The 20,509-nt window shown below is 35.7% G+C and overlaps 1 pseudogene; it reads left to right on the top strand.

Annotated features, from left to right (window-relative positions):
• The window catches only part of LOC117964160 (centriolar satellite-associated tubulin polyglutamylase complex regulator 1-like), a 32,965-nt pseudogene extending 13,016 nt beyond the window's left edge, over positions 1-19,949 (top strand).
• The last annotated feature ends 560 nt before the right edge of the window (positions 19,950-20,509 follow it).

Here is a 20,509-nt window from a genome sequence, read left to right as displayed (position 1 = left end):
AAATTCAATTTTGTCTCAACAGTACAGTTTGACATCCGTGGACAGCGAGTCTTGAGAGATAGATGCATTTTGGGTAAAAGGTCTATTTTTCTGAATTGCCAATTACCAGAGGGCACATGATGGCACCCACCATTTGCTGGCACGGATAAAATTACTTTTCAGCTTTTCTCCTGGATGTTTAGGGAAAGGAGTAATTGCTGCAGTTGAAAGTAGTAGAGTATTACAAAATGGCCTCGTGTGGGAGCTGCTTATAATGCTTGTGGTGTGGACTAATGATGTGCTGGAGCTACTGAATCGCTAGACTTGTGTCCTGATTGCAGACAGATACTTCAGTACAGTATCCTCAGTTTCTATTCATAAATATAAAACACTTCATCATAAGTTGAAATACAAAGATAAATGTAAAAAAGTTTGTTTATTTTATTCCTAATGTGTGGGTCTGCTTATTTATGGCTTTAAAGTTACAACCACTTAACTAATCAATAAAACCGATATTTCCAAACCCTTTTGTTTGCTTTGTATTTGTTAAGCTCTTCGTTGCTGCAGTTATTCCAGAAGGTGAAATTGCAAGTTAAAACTTTCCAAGGTGTTTTGTCAGAAGGGGCTGTAATGTAAAGCTGTACACCAAAGCCAAAAAACAGTCATGCTTATCAAACAATCGCTTCTTTCATAACACACAACACTATTTGTTGTTAATGCCTTCTAATGTTTATGATTCTATAAAACAGCTGTGTTTTAGATAAATACTGGTCTGTTTGAAAAGTAAATACTGGTCTGTTTGGATAGTAAATATCTCTGCAAATAAAATTCCATGGGTTAAGTTGTGAAATGTACTATTTGTTTTAGTTGTTTTTTTTTTCTTTTTTCTTTTTTAACTGTGCGGCAGTGCTGCTCAACAAATTACCAGTCAACTTAAAAAAAAAAAAAAAAAAAAAAAAATCTAAACCAGTTATTTACCTGTCATGTAATAGCTTATGAAATAATTCCCTAAACGGTACCTGTTAATGTACGTCCATTAGTGCATCACATTCGTGATTTTACCCTTTCAGTATATCATTAATAATCTTGGCAGTACTATAGCAGCTCATCTTTTGTTAAGCCAGGAAGAGTTCAAATTAAAATACTAAAATTATTCTTAAATGAAAAGCTATAATAATAGGATTTGTCAAGACATCTTGTAGAAAGTATTACACAATTGCAATATCTGATGCTGATTTGTACTGGGATAGAATTGGAACACAGGGTAGGGTAATGTACTAGATAATTAAAATGCTATTATATGGTAATGGTTTTAATTTTAAACTAGTACTGTATCATGTATCCGATCCATCTGTACATTTTAATTAAATTAGCTGTATGATAGACTGGTAATTGTCATTTACCAGCTGGTATACGGATGCTACATTACCACCAAAACAAAACAAAACAATCAATCAATCAATCAAGCAAGCAAGGCAGAGAGAACACCAGGTGAGCAGAGGAGTTATGGATGAGCTGGAGCGGACGGGTGGCAGATGCAGGAGCGGGAGCAGCAGCTTGAAAGAGGTGAGTCGGTAGGGGGTCCAGGGCACACGTGGTGGGTTTGTGGCCCTGGAGGAGGGAGGAGTGGTCAGAGTCTGAGAGGAGAGAGATGGAGGAGAAGGAGGGTGAGGTAGTAGGTTAGACAGAGGATGTTGGGGTTGGAGCGGGAGGGAGTGGGGGGAGGGGGAGGTGTTAAAAAGTATGTGGATGTCAGAGGTTTTAGAGGAGAAGAAAGAAGCAAAGTCGTCAAGTCGGATAAAGGAGGGTTGAGGAGGGAGGAGAAGGTAGAGAATAGTTTCTGGGGGTTGTTAGAAAAGGATTGGATAATAGATTGGAAATAGGAGTGTTTAGCAGAGGCGAGAGAAGAGGAGAAGAAGGAGAGGAGGGAGCGGTAGAGGTCTAGGGCAGCAGGGAGTTTGGTTCTCTTCCATTTATTTTCAGCTGGACACTGTTTGGTTCTTGCTGAGTGGAGCACAGAGGACAGCCAGGGTTGGGGAGGGGAGGGGCGGGCCGGTCCGGAGGTGAGGGGACAGAGGCAGTAGAAGAGGGTGGAGGTAGCAGAGTCTACATAGAGTTGGGAGAAGGAGTCTATAAGAGGGAGGTGAGAGAGTGCGGTGGAGGTGACAGTGGGGGTAGGTGGAGTAGGGAGAGAGTGGAGAGACAGAGAAAAAGAGAAATTAGTCCACCTGCTGGAAAGCAAAATCCACCCATGAGAAGCATCATACTTTTGTTTATTTTGTCCATCGTGCTGAGTTCCAGTGTATTAAAACTGCTGGAAGTGCCACTGTCTTGAACAGGATGTCCGGATTCTCCACTGACAAACGTGGTGTATCCAAGCAGCATTTACCTACTTTCCTGCTCCATAGTAATAATTTCCATGGAGATTACCCGTTTCACAAGACGTCTGTGCTAACCATTTTGATACCTAGTTTGTTCCGTGAACAAGCGTGTAACGCAAAATGTGTAATGTATGCCTCATTGTGAAAAAATCTGAAATTGCAGGCTAGACAGGAGGTTGAGACATTGTATCGGATGGTGGCATAGCTTAAAAATGTATCTGCCATCCCCTGCAAGGAAGGTTTAATAACATAGATGACTAAATACGCAGTTAGCATGCTTTTACTGGAAGATGTGCAGTATCAGCAATGTATACAGTATAAAATAAAGACATATGTGTCATCGAAAAACAGAGGTCTAAGATCATTCACTGAGATTCCTGCAATTATGATTTAATGCAACAACCCAAGGCACTTCAAGTGTTTATGGTGATTGCTGTAGGAATTTGTTTTTGGTTGCCCAAACATATCCTGCATTAGCTTTTAGATCAGTGATCATTATCTCAGCTGCCTTATTGTAAGCATTCAGAATCATCTACTGACTGGCAACCAAAGCGGGTTCACAACAGAGTGTCTATCAGAATGCTATACACATTGCATCACATTGACACTTGAATTATAAACATTTCTTTTAAACTTGCCATGATTTATATCAACTGTTCTATCAAATGTAAACATGAATTTGTTAGGTAATTGTGTGTTGAGTTTTTATAAAGGGAGACAATACAGTGGCTTTACTGTAGGTTGCTGTTTTATACTGTAAATGTATTTACTGTAAATAACACTTGATGAAGTAGTTACTATTTAAATATAAAAGTAGTTTAAAAAAAAAAATCTTTATACTATACATAAAGATATAAATATAAACGTATTTTAAATGTTCTCAAGTTCATGGCTTATAAAATACAATAAAATTACAATTCCATTTGTCAGTGTCATATTGGTAAGCCTGCTGAGCTCCAAATCTTACTTAGACCAAGGTTTAGTGTCAATCATCCTACTTCTTACAAAAACTGTAACTGCTGTTAACATTGTTGGGTGTATTGGTGTGTATTCTTTAATGTTGTGTCCCATAGGAAAGAACATTCAAAATTGGATTTAACTCTCGCAACACTAAAAACTTTGCAAACCTATAACAACCAATTAAAGGGCTTTATTGCTTTTATGTCTTATAGGTCTACAGTATTGAAAAAGTTACTAGAAGTAACATATTCATGAACAATCAACGTTCTGTGATTTACTTCTACAGGATCCCAAACATATCTAACAATTTCCAGACAGTATTCCGTTGTAAGTAACAGGCTAACCACTGACTAAGAGTGAGCGTGTAAGACATGATATAAAATATAAAGATGTGATCACGGGAATTCAGTGCTTTGTTCCCTTAAACTACCTTATCTACAGAACAAAACCTTGGGCTGACATTTTTTTATAGTAAAAGCAATACAAATAGTGCTATCTTTGGGGTTGTTTGTTGTAGCTTACAATGTTATCACAAATGGAAAGATTGTAAATATTCAGCATACAGAAATATCTGGTAATATTGTATATGAGTAATACATGTTAGAGGATTTCAGTGTGGCCTCTTTTAGTTAATTCGTTAACAGCATTCCTTTTCCATTAACATTTTCTAAAACATGTTTAGATTTTAAATAGCAGCAATATGTAGTATGTACCTCCTGGTTTTTTTTTTGTTTTTTTTTAAGATTAAAACAATATGGCCCATGATATAGGCCTACTACACTTTCAGTACTTCAATGTCAAGTAGACTGTAAATGTAGACATGCCAATACGTATTCTGTGATTTTAACTGTTACGTATTGCAATTTGGGTTAGCCTAAATTCCTCATTAAAATACATGGGGAATTGAAAATGCTTTTCCTGTCTGAACATGTTAAATAAATAAATACACCCAGTCTCGTGTTCAGTGGTATTACAAAGGTCCTGTCTAAATCTGTTGAATCTGCCTCTCCTCAACCAGACTGGAAACTCCACACAGTTTATTTCTTGGCGTTTACTCTCATATAGGGTTTTCTACATCTGATGTAGATCATCCACTGAGCATACTTTCCATCAAACTCTCCATTTCTAAGCACTGAGCTCTGTAAACAAAGCTACTAATGATATAGTGGTGATATAGTGGTTGAAAACACCTTTCTGAGCTATTTTATTTTTTCTTTTTCTTTTTGGTTTTGGGTTGGGGTTAGCTTTTTCAGGATGATTCTGTTTTTGTTTTCACTATTTCGTAACATGGAACTGATAATGGTTTCTATTAAGATGGTTCCTCCACATAAAACTGGAGATGGCTTAAGGAATTGGATCTGTGCACATGGAAAAAAAAAAGAATACCCTGTAATACATTTGGATCGTCTTTTTTGCTGAAATTCCCCAACCCTGCATTGTTATAACATTTCTAACCACCCCGCCATCCACCATACAGTTAACAGAGGTGTTATGAAAGTACACAGTTCTGAACTGCAAAGTTCATACCCTGAGTGTAATTTCAAAAATGGAACTCTTACTAAATCGGCTACAGCCTTTCCAACATGTTGCTGTGTAAATTAGTAAATGATGTTATATATTTGGATATCCTAGGAATATCATTTAATATTCAGCATTAAAGCGTGACCGAACAAAACAGAACAAGAACAGAACAAGAAATGTACACTATTGTGATTTAAACTTCTGTACCAGTATATACACTTTTTTTTATAACCTTTTATAGCAGATCCATTCTATAAAAACATGACACCAGAACTGCTATTGGAGAATATTTTTTCCCCTCTTATGGTACTTGAAAAGTCAATAATTGTGTTTATGCATGGACTTAGTAATCAACCCATTATCATGTTATGGTTTGCCCAACTGAATATAAATGATGTACAGGTTTCTGTATTGCACAGTAAATACCTAATTCACTTTTCTGAAGTTGGAAGCCTCAGTTGGGGATTGATTTGTGTTTTATTTGTTTAGGCTTCATTTAAAGCCCTGTATTAAAGCATTCGATTTCTGCTGTACCAAGAGATTTTTTTTCCCCCAAAAAAATGTACGAATCCAAGCATTTCTAAAGATGTGTCTACTTAGAAATGTCACGAATGATGAGTGATGATGCTCCAGGCGAGTGTCTGAAATATGATGCCTGTGATTGTAGTTAATCATCATACCACATACCACAGCCCAGCCAGCAGTTTTGGGGTAAAGAAATTAAAAATGCCACATGGTACAGTCCAATTAGATGGTTAGCTGCAGGGTTAACCATTAATAAAAATAATAAAGTGCATGTGGAATAATCCAGTTAAGTCTACAGGACTGTTTGAACAGCGCTGTTGATTCTGACCATGACTGTCTGGTACTGTAGAATAATTCCTAGATTATGCAGTTTTAAAATTAGTTTGCTATGACTAGGCTTGCTAATATTTAATTTTTATTTTTTTTTCCAACTTGACGATTAATATCAATGTTTATTTTAGAAAGAATTGACTGGTTTTTTCTATCTTAATTTTTCCATTCAAGCAGAGAATGGGTGAAAACGACGGTTGTGCTTTAAAAATTTTTTTTTTTGAGAAACATCTTATTATCGTATAGATATAGATCCTACACAGATTTAAAAATGGTCTCAAATAAACTGTAGAAAACACAGCATATAAAAGTGTATTACACAGACTTTTATACCATCAATTTACGAGTAAACATAAAATATGCACAAAACATTAGATAGCTGAACAGAATTAACTTGCACTTAGTCTGAGCTCCACCCCTTTCCTGCTTCAGCACAGCTGGACTCACTGGTGTCACTGAAAGGTAAGGCAGATGGGCCCACTTCCTCCTGACGTGGAGATTTCAGCCATTGGTCAGGGTATCGTTCACAATATTCACTAAGTGTTTTCCTCTTGCTCCCCATTTTCAAATCAAACTAGTAACTGCCACCATATACCTATCGCAAAAGCCTACCTACACCTTAACCTGCTAATTTCAAAGTAGGCGCTTTGAATGACAGGCGCTCTAGCTGGCAAATGAAAGTGCACAGTTGGTGCAGGTCTTGATGATTGACAGTCATTTAAGCAAAAGAGAACTTTTTTTTTTTAAACAAGACCCCCTTCATGTTTTATTTTTTATTATTATCGTTCTCATAGATGGTCTTGGCTGGATTAGGGAGGGTTAACGAGGAAAATGGGCTGGGGATTGTCTGGCTCATCATGTGTCAGCCTCCAGGGTTCAGACCTGGGTAAACATCCATTACCTGGCTGTGGCGGGTGAAAAGAGGAGAATGATTAGACCGCAGGAACAGAGGTTGTCTGCTGATCTTCATTTCTCCCGATCGACAAGTGGGTTGCAACAGTGACGCAACTTTTGAATTGGTGGGAAAGCTGGGTAGAATAATGTATCGGAAATTGATGCAATAAAAATTGAAAAAGAAGTGTTTATAAATAACATGTGGATATGAACTTTTAACAGCCAGGGAAGTTGACCAACAATATCTATCCAGTCTGAACTATATGCAGAGAATTGGCAAGATTTGAATGTCTTAACGGCTGGTCTTACGGACCCTGCCTGATTAGTACTAATCTTGGACTGCCTCCCATAAGGTAACAAGATCAGAGCTAATGAGGGTGTACGATATGAAGCCAGCAGTTAGAGCCATAGATAACAGAACACGTTTCACTGCTATTTAACATTTGTTTGACTTGTACTCTCAGGGAACAATAAACTGTCTCTGCACATGCCAGAAATGTTTATGTTGGAAATAGGGGGGGGGTGGGGGTGCTAAAACAAAAATGGTCTGTTTCTAATTAACAACTGAGCTTAAAGCATTGAGGCATGCCTAATTTGGCAATTTGTGTATTACAGCTGATTCGGTGAAATAAGTGAGAGTTGATATTGGAGCCCATCTGCTATTCAACGAAGGTCTTTACTAACAGAGCACACTGTGTGATTTCCAAACCCTGCAGTGCGCGTTGGAACAGTGCAGTTGACAAGCTGCATCACCTTTCAGCACAAACTCCTCCCTGAAAGGATTTTCTGTAAGAGTGAAGTAAAAAAGAAATGCCTTCTTAAGAATTAGGAAAAGGAAAAATCAGGGTTGCTTTCTTTTGCACAGCCTGCACCACCAGTATTTCCAGAAACTTTTTATATTTATTGCTATGGTTATTCATGCTTTTTGAAATGTACGTTTTCTCAGTGTCACTGAAATAAACCCCATAGGTGCTGAATATCAAAGAACTAGCATATTTCAAACACCGTATAGAACAGCAGCTCTAATCAGCTGTCCTACTGTCATCAATCTGTATAGTCTTAAACATGGCTTCTGTACAGGGAGTTTACATAGACATGTAAAATGGTAGTGATATTTTATTGTATTTATGTATTTTTTACCAGTGGACTAAGAGGTACTAGTGGACTTGATTACAACTTTTGTTTTAGGATCTTGAAACTTCCCCTTTTAAAAGACGACTGTAATGTTATTTTTTTTGTTGTAGAACATATGGGGTTAGATATTCCATTTCTTAATATTTACACTGTGTTGGGAATGTGTGGCCCACAAATCTTACACTACAGTGCTTGAACTAAATTGTTTAGAAACCATGGATTGTGTTCTATATACTTCAGGGGTCAATAGGTGTGCTGATTACCCTTTTTGAGGGGGATGTTTAGATTCTGTTTCTTTAGTATCAACAAGTTAATGTGCCAGAAACAGTAAAAGCTCATCATAAATAATAAGACTGAAACTTACTGGTCCAAGAATGCTACTGTATATAAAAAAAAAAAAAAAAACTGGACTCTATTTTGGATGCAAAGCCAGATTTTCAAAAAGGATTAAAACAATTTTAGAGATCCTTTTCAAAATCCTTGTCCCCTATTTCCATCCTGTTAATGTTATACTTATAACATGGATGTATGCCTAATATGCAATAATTTACATTTCTTAACATTAAAATGAATTTGCCACAAGTCTGCCCAGTTGCACAGGTCCAAACCCCTTTGAATTATCTGGGCTGCTGATTCAGAGTCCACTATTCCCCCAAATTTGACAATCTTGCAATGTGTATCTTGGTCCAATAAATGAGGAACAGTAAGGGTCCAAGTACAAACCCTTGTGGTACCCCACTAAGTTCACCCCTCACCTCTCATGATTACTCTCTGCTTTCTGTTTTTTAACTAGTTCGCCTTCCAATCACATGTGCTCACCTGTATTCCTGCTGATTTGAATGTATTTCAAAATGAGATTTCAATTTTTTTTCATTCTTTTTTATTTTAAAATGGATGTGTTATTCAAGCTTCAGCTGTAAAGAGTTCCCATCCTTTAAACACCAATGCAATAACAAAATATCTGTCAGTCAGGTTATCCAGCAATAATCTGCCCTGTATGCGGCGATTACAGTCTCTGCATAAAATTAATGCATTTTTCATTACTTCAAAAAAAAATAATTCAGATCTAGGAAATGAGATGCCTGAAGAAAAGAAAATAACACGTTATTGCTGATAAATATACAAGTCTGTGGCAGGATGGCTGAGTAATGACATCCCCAGACCAGGAAGCTGACGCACACACACAGGTACTACCGGTGAAAGCGTGTAATTATTTAAACAAAAAGGTTCTACTAAAACACATCTTGCACACTGACACCAAACAAAAAGGCACGGTGGCCAAAACAACGAGACAGATACCCAAACACTTTTTCAAAACAAGTACCGTGCTGGTCCTTGCAGCACGAGTAGCAATTGTTATATTTTCACTTTATTTTCTTTTTTTCTCACTCTCACACACCTCAGTACAGTATTTGAAAGGTTTTTTAGTATTATTTTATATATGTCCTGGAACTTTTTAACAAATTAATATACAGCAAATGTGTCCCAATTTAATTTCACAGGCTGTATAGATAGATCCCTATGTTAACCCAGAACTTTGAACTGTATACCTGTAGCAGGACACAGCAGTATTTTATTGCATCAGTGTTCTGTTTTGTAAAAGTACAAGTTTGTTATAAGTTCCAGGACATAACAAAAAACACAATTTACAATTAACTTTGTCACATAATTCATTTTCATAATTGTTTGGTAATGAGCGGCATAACGTATAGCTGAGTCTATTAATTCTATTTTTAGTGAGTGGTTCAAACTGATTAACAATGAGGGGTATTGTTATCTTAAAGGACTGCATGGCCTAAAGTCAGACCAAGGACAGAACTCTTTTTTTTCTGCTGTTGAGTTAGCAAGGTTATTTAGAGTATTATAGAGTATTTAGTCATGCCAAAAACATTGTGTTGGGGGGGGGGGGGGGGGGGGGGGGGGGGGGATATTTTGATACCACTACTTGCATCGATGAAGTGGTTGGGAAGTGAAGTCACTTTACAGTAAACAAAGTGTACATTCCCTGCAATTTACAGATGTCATTACTGTAGAGCAGGAATATATTGTTGTGAAGTTGCTTTCATTACAAGTCGAAATGAATGTTACGTGATGATCACTGGGTTATTAAGGGATTTGACACGCTGTCATTTTAGATAAGTCACCACACCTACCTACCACTTTTTTTAAGGAACATCATTAAGGAAATTGACAGGTAGCTTTGGTGTTTTAATGCTTAAGGTATTCATTAGGGTTATGTATATATATATATATATATATATATATATATATATATATATATATATATATATATATATATATATATATATATATATATAATGTTGTCAGACAAGTTAAACTTAAGCCACTGAATGACAAGTGTAATTATTCCATTACGTTATGCAATTAAGTCTTACTGCTTTTTCCACTATAATTTTGGCTCAACTAGAAAAATGAGGCCCTGCTCACAAACAGGTGGTAATAAAATGTAGTCTCGATGTTTTGTTTTTTTGTTTGTTTTCTGGAAGTAGAGGGATGTTTGTGTTACTCTGTCTACTTTGTAGCATATCCAAAAGCAGTCCGTAGAGAGGTGAAGTCTAAATACAGATTTCTCCTTTATCATAAAATAGAGATTTAAACTGTATAGTCATCTTGAGATCAGTTCTCTTGACTTCCCAACCACCCCTTAGTTAAAGCTAGGAATGGAATGCAGTCCACTGGGCACTGTTCATTCCGAATAGGAAATTGGATTTAGGAAACCAGAGCAATAGGAGCACTCCATAGAAGTACAAATGGGCTACACTGAAATAACTCTATATGGGTTCTTAAAGCAATTCATCCAACCAATTCTTCTTTTGGATGGTTGCCAGCAGTTTAAGCATAGCATTAAGGGAGAATTCCAGTTTTTCAGAAGGGTGAATACTAACAGTATATAGTGTAGATTGGATAGCTACCTATACAGAATTTACAAAGTTAGACCACTGCATTAGACCAGAAAGACCTCTTGGCCACAATGGCTGTCATTCAATTGGTTTTCAGACAGTATGGTCATTTGTGCTATAAAGCTGTGTAACATATCATAACACAACATATCTAACATAAGAAGGAAGGGTTATATTGTATGTGACCAGTACAAAGCAAACATAGCTTTTTGCAAGGATGACCTTTGCATATTAAAGCGTGATGTTTATAAATGTTTGTAAAATACCTTTTATGTTTGTAAATACGTCAAAGTACAAGTAATGCAAAGGTAAACCTATATGGGAGCCAAATGAGACTGCTAGTCTTCCCCATTGAGTTTATTTGTCAGTACTGACTGCACACGTGGGTTTATAGTAAATATTTGCATTTATAGTAAATATTTGCATTTAAATGCTTTTTTTTTGGAGGGGAATGAGCATTTTACATGCGAGTTTGTTTTATCTTACTGTTGATTTTTCAATGTGTTCTCAATAAAGGCTACAGCAATGTTTTTTTTTTCTCTTTCAGATCTTCTAGGTCTCTTCTTCAGCTTCTCTGTCCTGATTTTCCCGTGGAACTTGTGCAAAAGACAGCAAGGTAAAAAAGTGTATGTATATCCAAGCATTATATACAGAAATCAATCACTATCTGCAGGGGACACATATTAACTATATGCCTCATTCACAATGCTCTTATGACTAATTCCATTAAGTCTGATTCTCAAGAACTGCTGTAGACTGTTGTTAAGGTAACCATTTAATACTATAGCAACCTAGGCTGTACATAGATGTATGAACAGATCTGACAACTACTGTGCTACACAAATAGGTACCATGGATGGGGAAATTTGTGTGTTCTTTCATTTCTGTGGAACTGCTTGTGGGTTTGACGATTTTAAATACATTTCTATTAGTTTATTAGATTGTAACAGCTTATTGTTAACAAAAAATGACTTGGCAGTTCTTTCCATCATAATTGAGATGTGGTGTATATGGTCCTCATCCCTCTTTAAGATAGCATATCTATAATGAATGTATTTGGTTATCCCGTTTCGCGATGCATGCTAACTTGTCACCAACCCTCACTGGAATTTTGAAGTGTGATGATTATTATTATTATTTATTTCTTAGCAGACGCCCTTATCCAGATTTACTTACAATTGTTACAAGATATCACATTATTTTTACATACAATTACCCATTTATACAGTTGGGTTTTTTAACATCTGTAAATGCACCAGTGCTAATGAACTGGGCTGCTTAAATTGCATCTCCACTGCGGTGTGAGATATCAGTGCTGCAAGGTGTTTGCTTACCAGTCGTTTTATACATTCTGAATATTATAATCCTGAATGCATTGAACGTCTCTCTGCCTTGATACACTAGCTTGTTTATTTTAAGACATTATGCCAAGAAATCATTCCGTCGATCATGTGCACTGTAATTTGTTTCTGTAACAGATCCATGTTTTGATGAGTCAGGTACAGTTCCAGAGATCGCTAACATTGTTGGAGCCTCGTGGCGGAAATCCTCTCTGTGCCCGATCATTCACACCAGACATAAATAAGGAAGCTTTAGCCTCCAAGAACTTCTAAGAGAGAGTGCTGTCAGCATTGCTGTCCGGTTTGCTATAACACTCCTTCTAAATGCAGTGTTGTTGGATCATTGGATAGCAGTTTGCCTAACTAAAATACCTAACCAAAAGGTAATCTTTATTGTTAACCAAAAGCAGAGTTAATCTATACAGAGTGCTACAAAAAAAATGACTGTATTTAGAATTTCACGTTTTGTGGGTTTTCTGAAGTACAGACAGGCATTATTGTTCTTTTTCAATTGAGGACTTTTATTTCTGATTACATTTTATAAATTCCTGCTTTGAAACAATGTTTGACGCTTTAGAGTATGTCTGCTTATCTGTAATCCATGACATATTTTATTCTGTATTTCGATACTGTTTTAAAGTTTTGTAATAACTATTAAATACAGTTTAAATTATGCTCTATTGACAAAGTATTGTGTTACAAAAGCCAAGGTAATACAGTCCTTGGTTCAGTGTATTGTGAAGCACTTTCACCATGTGGAAGTGACAGGTTGTTCTGTTGTATACCGCTGTGACCAAAAATTTAAAAATGTGACATTTTGAAATCTAACATGAAATACGGTCCTACTATTATGGCTTCCGGTAGACTTTCACAATATAATTTTGTAGTTTCTTTGATTACATAATGTTAAATAAAAGATCTAGATTATGTTCATGTAGTTTTTTTTTAGTTTTTTTTTTAATTATGTCTCAATCCTAAAATTCTAAGTGATGCAAATCTTTTGGCCACAGCTGTGTATACAGCTTTGCAGCTCCCGTGTGGGGTATCACGGTAGCATAATTGAAAACTTTCCAGATGTAGGGAATCTGTCCATTATTCAGCCAGATGTAAAGTTATAACATGCTTGAAATGTAGAGGTCATTTTAATTCAGCAGTGTTATACGCCAAAATGTGCATCATCCTTGTACTCCTATATATAAACCTGTAATATTTTTTCTCAATTGAACTGTAAATCTCTAAATGAGAATGATCATAATATGCCAGCTTCTGCATTTCATACACTCAAGATAAGATATATTGAAATGAGCTAAAATAATAAAAGGAAAGGATAAATGAACTATACCTCCAATGCATACTGTTTATAAGTGTGTGTTTATATATATATATATATATATATATACATATATACTGTATATATATATATATATATGTATGTATATATATATAATTGATTTATTTAATTTAAGCAAGAATAAAGACAAATTCACAACTCTCTGATCCTCTGACTGTATTGGTTAGCTTTTTTCAGTGTGCTTTACCCCTTTCTCTGTACCCCCAGTCTTTGATTTATGGTTCAGTTACTTTGATTCATTCTAGAGTCAGTAGCTGCCTTTATAGATCAAGCTAATTGTTTTTCCAATCGCTGTTCAAAAGGGGCTTAATAGAGTTTGATTTCCTTTTGTCATGCAAAGAAGTGCAATCTATGTCTTTCAGTCCCTGTAAACAGCAAGCACTTCATTAAACAATAATACATTATTTTACTATATAGCATGTTGTAAAGACTAAACGTTTACATCCGTGCCGTAGCTCAGAGGCACATTTACTTAAGATGTTAATCTCATTTATGCATATTACCCTATAGTTTTGTATCCTATGCACCTGTATATATTTATATTTTTACATAATTTTAAATAATGTAGTGTTTCACTGAATCGTCCAGCTTGTAGCTAAAATGTCTTAATTCAGATAAAGGTCAGTATTGTAAAAATACTGAAGGTACAGCTGTTTATCTATGTTGTTATATTATTGATATTGTTAGCACTGGCCATTGAAGTAACTGGTTTATTGGTTTGGCTGTAGGATTGTGCTGATGGACGATGCTATGGACCGTCTGATGAAATTTTCAGATTTTCTCTATGCATTCCACATTCAATTTTTCTATGAGGGTGAGTGTACAGGGTAGTCTGTGTATTATAGTTTTTTCTTTACTTTTATTTTAAGCATGCATAATAAAATTTAAAAAGAATTTTGAAGTTAGATACCTGGGGAAAAACTAGGTTAAAATCCTAAAATGCAGTTCCTCTTGCAGATATATTCTCAATGAACCTCTCTTTATAAAAAAAATAAAAATAAAAAAGAGGAATATTCTGGTAGAATGTCTGTAAGAAATGAATGTGGAATCTCGTACATTTCTGGCAGCTAATTTGTACAGTTACAGTTGCAAAACAAAATGATTCTTTTGCATATTATAATACGGTATGTACTACCCTCAGTTAGAAAACCAGTCACAGCAGGGGATCACGTCTATTAAAAATGGTTCTTATGACATAAAGAAACACATTCTGACAGAACTATGTCTGTTTTGTGTTACAGGAGTCTTCATTTCTTAAATTTACTTGTGACAACCAGATGGCCAATTAGTGGAACCCCTGGTGTTGTACAATCATTGATCATATGCAGTGAATGCCATCTTGAAAGCTCTCTTGAATGAGCTTGTCTGTGTCATAAGGGAGCCTTTTAATATTTGAATAGCATTGGTGCTATGGTGCTGTATGTAGGCACAGTCAATCATACACAAATGGAAAACAGAATATGAATATTAATTGAAGCAGTTGGTATTGTATGTCTTTCAGAAATATATATTTTTTAAAAAGCGAAATGTAACTGGCTATCGAACCCAAGACCGCTGTTTACAGTAAACATTTACATTAGAGATTACATCATGATACGTGCTTCTGAAGGTGAAACTGAGCAACTCTATTTGTAATAAACCAGCTGGCTGTGTCAATAAACGCACTGGTTAAAAAATAAACTAATAAAGTAAATACAGACGTGTTTATAAAGCCGCACGTGTCTTCATGTTAGGCCTGTCTCCTGCGCTTCATTGAGATGTCTGCAGGACATGGGTTGCTGTTTATTTACACTTCTTTGTACGTATTCTTGACCTACCGCAGCTAGGTTTCATAGTGCCTGCTGTTTGTTTCATAGTGTAATTATTAACAGCTCGCACATGATTTTATATTTACCAAGGATATATGTACTGGAGCCAAAGTGACCTGGTTATCATAAACTCTTCAGCATCGGGGGAGCAAGAGTCTATATACTTCAGTACATTTAAAGTTAAATCACAGTGTGTAGGTACCAATGTTAGATTCCTCCATTTTTAAGAAATTAGATTATTATTTTTAATTTAACCTGATTAACCTAACTTCATAACTTGATATTGTTTAACAAAGTAAATAACTGTGATGTGTCTTTGGGAAGTATTTTAATAGTCCTTTAGTTGCCCTCTGTCTCCGATTACAGTGCTTCATATACTGACTTTTTTTTTTTCTTGCATATCTGTGCTACATTTACCGAATTTGCAACCATGAAAATCTGCTACGACTCCTTCACATTTACAGTCCCACTTTGCCATCTAATGGTTTCCCTTGGGTTGTTTGTCTCAGACAACACTGGAATTTGCTAGTTATGTGCCTATATAACATCCACTTAGATTCCAAACCAAATGCAGATTCTACACAACATTGTCTTGAACCTTACCTTACTACAGTGAATTATATTAACATCAATGTTATCTGCAACATTCTGTGTCCATTTGCAGGAAGGAGACATTGCTGTGATTTATCAGGGCCTGCTTTCTGGGAAAAGCCCCAACACTGTGATAGTCCCGACTTCTCAACAGAACAGCTCTCCCGTCTGGCCACCAGTGATACTGCGGCTCAGGTCATTTAATGTGAGAATTAAATGGATCTTGTTTTTTTTTTTTTTTTTTTTTTTTTAGTTAACCACTGTGCTATGTTATTTATCACTTTTTTTTTTTTTTTTTTTTTTTACACAAGGTCTAATGTCTCTGTGTTTTGGTAGTTGCCTGAGATATTTCTGTTTGTATGAATGTTGTTAAGGTACAGTATAGAAAATGTTAACCGGAGTTTAGAAAATGTGTTTGTGGGAAACTTCAGAGTTTTAATTGAATAAAATATGTTTGAAATAGCTAGAAGACTACACAATTGTTGTGAGTGTAGTTAGGCAAACACACCTGCTCCATTTTATAGCAAAGTCCTCATACCTGTTCACGACAAGAGTACATTAAACAGACCACATGTATGAAAACAGTTCAGAATCTTTTGAAGTCTGTGACGACTTTATAAGTGTATTTTAACTGTAACAGTAGCTTTGTTTACTTTCCCTTAGGCATCTCTCTAGAAGTTATTCTAAACTTCTCAGCCCATAAAACCGTACACATGAATGGACTGCATTCATTAATCCTTGAACCGCTGTGGGTTTATCTTTTGTTCAATTATGAAGCAGATGTAGCCCTGCTGTACAGGAAGTCTTTTGTAGTGCCTTCAACCTGGAATTTAAAAGATGATCTATAAGAATATTTTCATTTGCACGTTTCTATCTTATCCCATACGTCAAATTATAGTTACAGAGATTAGGTAAAGAATGGTCCTTTACACAGGTATTCAGACTTCAAAGTAGAGCAGTGTGATCTGTTTTAAACGTGTCCAAGCTCAATCAGGCTTATCCTCATTGAAGATTAAACTGGTGGAACCTTAAGTGAAAATGAAAATGCCCCTTCAGTGAAAAATCATAGATATTAAAAAGAAAAGAAAAAAAACATAAATAGGAAGGATATGAATATTTTGCATATGTCACGATTCTAAAGTTGAAATAGAAGGTAAACAAATGAATTACTTCTTTTAATACAGAGTTGTATTTCCACAGTCCCCCCCAATGCCATCCATTAAAGAGACTCTGTGCCAAGTACAGTGTGTATCCTTCTACGGATTCTTGATGGCAATTGCAAAGCACGAGGGGATCAACTGTGACATTGGTAAGTACCTAAGCTTTAATAAGAAATTCAATAAATGTTGTCCTTTTTTTAATTTAGTTAGTTTATGTACTATCTTAAAAGACATCTCCTCCATTTAAAACCTATCAATTGGCAATTTTTTTTTCCACAAGTTCTGATTGTTATAATTTTTAATAATAACTGTACTTGGTGTTGCAAACCTGTTCACATTTAGATTTTATCATGGTATTTTAGAAATATTTAATAGGGGGAAATGTGTAAGTATGTAAAAAAAAAAATAAGCAAGAAAAATGGAACACTTATAACTGTATTCAGAAACAACAGCTGAGTGTTCACTTTAGTGTGCCAAGTTATGTGTTGCTGATATTGAAAAAACATCCTTTAATGACCACTAACACTCGAGTTCATCAGTGACCAGGGAACACACAAACCTTTTTACAGGACAGTTTGTGAATGTGTTCATATGGCCCGCGCTTGAAAATGTTCCCCACTCTTGGACTTCTCATACACCATTGCCAACTCCAGCTGGGAGAGACAGAACTGGAGTAATTGCGACTTTACACACCACAGCTGATGCCTGTCAATTCCTGCTCCCAGTTAAGCAGCATGTTTTGCATGTCAAGTTATGGTTTCTCACGCTGCCACAGATCCCACTCTCCCGCTCCCACACAGACACACGCGGGGATGCACTGGGAAGCAGCCTTTCCTGCCATCACTGAAAGAACTGACCTTCAGATCAGCATGTATCGCTGAGCCCTGCTGGGAACCCCATGGTGTTTGCCAGCAAATTAGCATTTTACTGTGTAAAGACACTGAGTTAGCTACCACAGGTGTCCTGTCTTACAAGGTGTGAAGTATCCCATCATTTACAGAGCACTAATTAATGATCCAGTCCCTCTCTGACCCTCTTATTGCTCGCAGATGAGTGAACCTCCTAAACTTCATGGTTCTGTCTTCCAAGCTGCTGCTATGGTATAATAATTTAATTCCTGATTTTTTTTATTTTATTTGTATTTATATATAACACTCCACCCAAAGAAAAACATCTCCACGGGAATTTGGTAGTAGACAGTATAAGTAAGAACACATTTTCTTATTTTCTTTTTGTATAGTGTGTTGTCCTATAAAGACTTCGAAAGAAGTTTAAATGCATAGTATAGTTTTTGTTTCACTGGGTAGTTGTAGAGCGCCAAATAACACACATAGAGGTTCTCAAGAAGGAAATCCAATAGCTTTATTTGCTGTAAAATAAGCTGTATTGTTTGTTAATACAATCAACATCCATTTAGCTACATTCATGTGGTGTTGGTATGTCTCTGGTATTGTAAATGGATTTTGATAACAATCTTTATTGATTTACATGCATCACAGAACAGGGGGATTAAAGAGATGTCATTCTCCTGTAATATTTGTGTGTCAAATTATTGAAGATGTTTAAGGAAACTTCCAGTTCATTAGTTAAATCCTCTGTAAATCTTTAGACGGGTCCTTTTAAGTCACCTACCAGCAAGCAAAGCTAAGAAGGCAGATGAAAGGTATTAGGGTTTTAAAGTCCTAGAAATCTAAATGCATTTGTAGGTAAGATGAGTGTGATGTAGAAGACCATTTTAATATGCTCGTTATTACCAACATCCTATTGGATTCATAAACCTTGGTTCAGAAGGAATAGTTTATTTGACTTTTTAGTTTTATATAAATGCATAAGTCATAATTTGCTAAAGATTTGAAAATAGCATTCAAACTTGTTTTATGAGATGAACTCTGTTAACAGGCATATGAAACAGCCATGCCATCTAGAGAGAGAAAACATAGACATGTTCAAAAAGGAGAAGTACTTCCTACATTTGAATAGCAAATAAATGTATTCAGTCTAAACTAATGGGCAAGTTACAATCAGAAATTGTGTTTTCCAATAGCTGCAACCAGATAGCTTTAATAGAGAAATGTACTGTAATATCCTGATTGATGTGATAAATATAACAACAGTGGTCTTCAATCTTCTAACCTTGACCTTTGCATGAACTTAGTTCAAGGCAGCTGTAAAATGCTTGCTTAAGAACACAGCATTTAAGTTCCTTATGTTTAAACTAAATGCTCTTCTAGCCCCATTACTATTTTCAGTATCTGTCACTCTCCTGAACTGTAACATATATTGCTTAAGTACTTATCTGAAGGATTTACAAAGTAGTAATTTGATGCAAACTAAAGGGCTTGCTGAAAGAAGGATTTTCTGTCTGAAACTTGAGGCTATTCATTTGTGGCATGTTTTTCTTTCATTGACATTTGAAGAGGTCAGGTACTTTTGTGTTATTGGGGCCAAGTAACTGTGCAGCAATCTTTCCCAGTATGTGATTAAAGAAAATAAAGAAACATTTGTGTATTTTTATTAGTCATCATTAAATGCATTCCTGGTTTCAAAGAAAATCAACAATAAACAACATAGCTAAGAAACATGCAATAGAAAACATGATCAAAATAATCAATCTTTATTAGTGTATCTTTCATAACTGGTGACCTTTTTTTTTTTTTTTTTTTTGAGAAAAGCTTTAGCTGGATTCAAAATGAACCTTAATTATTTATATTATATTATGCTACTGAGAACATAATGAAGAATACTTATGGCTGGTATTTTAAATAGTAAAAAATAAATTAAGCTACTACTAAGTCTTGAGGCGAGTTATTTTTTGAAAGTTGTAAAAGGCTTTCTCATCACAGCAAAGCAGAATAAGACAGTTACAGTCTCCCTGGCCTGGAATGTCAGGGGGATGGTGTTCCTGTGATCCTTGTAGGATCTTTGCTTTACTATCCAGGGTTGGTACAAGGGTAATGGAAACAACCAACTTTTTTTTTCTGTCCAGATTGCCTGCCAAACAAGGCAGACCTGCTAATAGATACTGAAATGGACCGAGAGCTGGAGAAACTGTAAGAATTCTTATAAATGTTTCACTAATTTAACAAGGCTTTAAAAAACCTTCCTGCTTAAAATGTGCTGCTGTGAATAATAATGTGCTACCCTGTTGTAGTGTACATTCGTGTCAACATTTGACAGGGCATGTGTGCCGTTTGTCATACACAGCAGTTTAAACCGTGATTTCTCTGGGTTAAATTATTGGCGACTACTAAATTTATTTTAAAAAGAAAATCCGACTGTTTTACGATTTTAACATTGTTGTTTGACTTCAGGAGTATCAAGGGATGTGGCAGTAGAAACATTAGTAACCATTCAACTTCCCAAGAAGCATCTTGCACTGTTTGATGGTAAAGAAATTCTGCTCATCACCTTAAATATATGGCATTGAAAAACACACATGAAGTACTGTAGAATTGTGCAAAATTAATATCCTTTTTTATCAGTCACAAAGGAGTGAGCAGAAGGTAAACAAACAATGACTTAGCAGTCAGTCTTTTTTCAAATTGATAATCATTGCAGTCATATTTTACATGATATTGCAAATTTGGAAAAAACATTTGCATATTAATATATTT

Source organism: Acipenser ruthenus, chromosome 28, assembly GCF_902713425.1.
Source record: "Acipenser ruthenus chromosome 28, fAciRut3.2 maternal haplotype, whole genome shotgun sequence".
Lineage (NCBI taxonomy): Eukaryota > Metazoa > Chordata > Actinopteri > Acipenseriformes > Acipenseridae > Acipenser > Acipenser ruthenus.
Note: the sequence above shows the minus strand (reverse complement) of the source record. Positions and strands in the feature narration are given on the sequence as shown.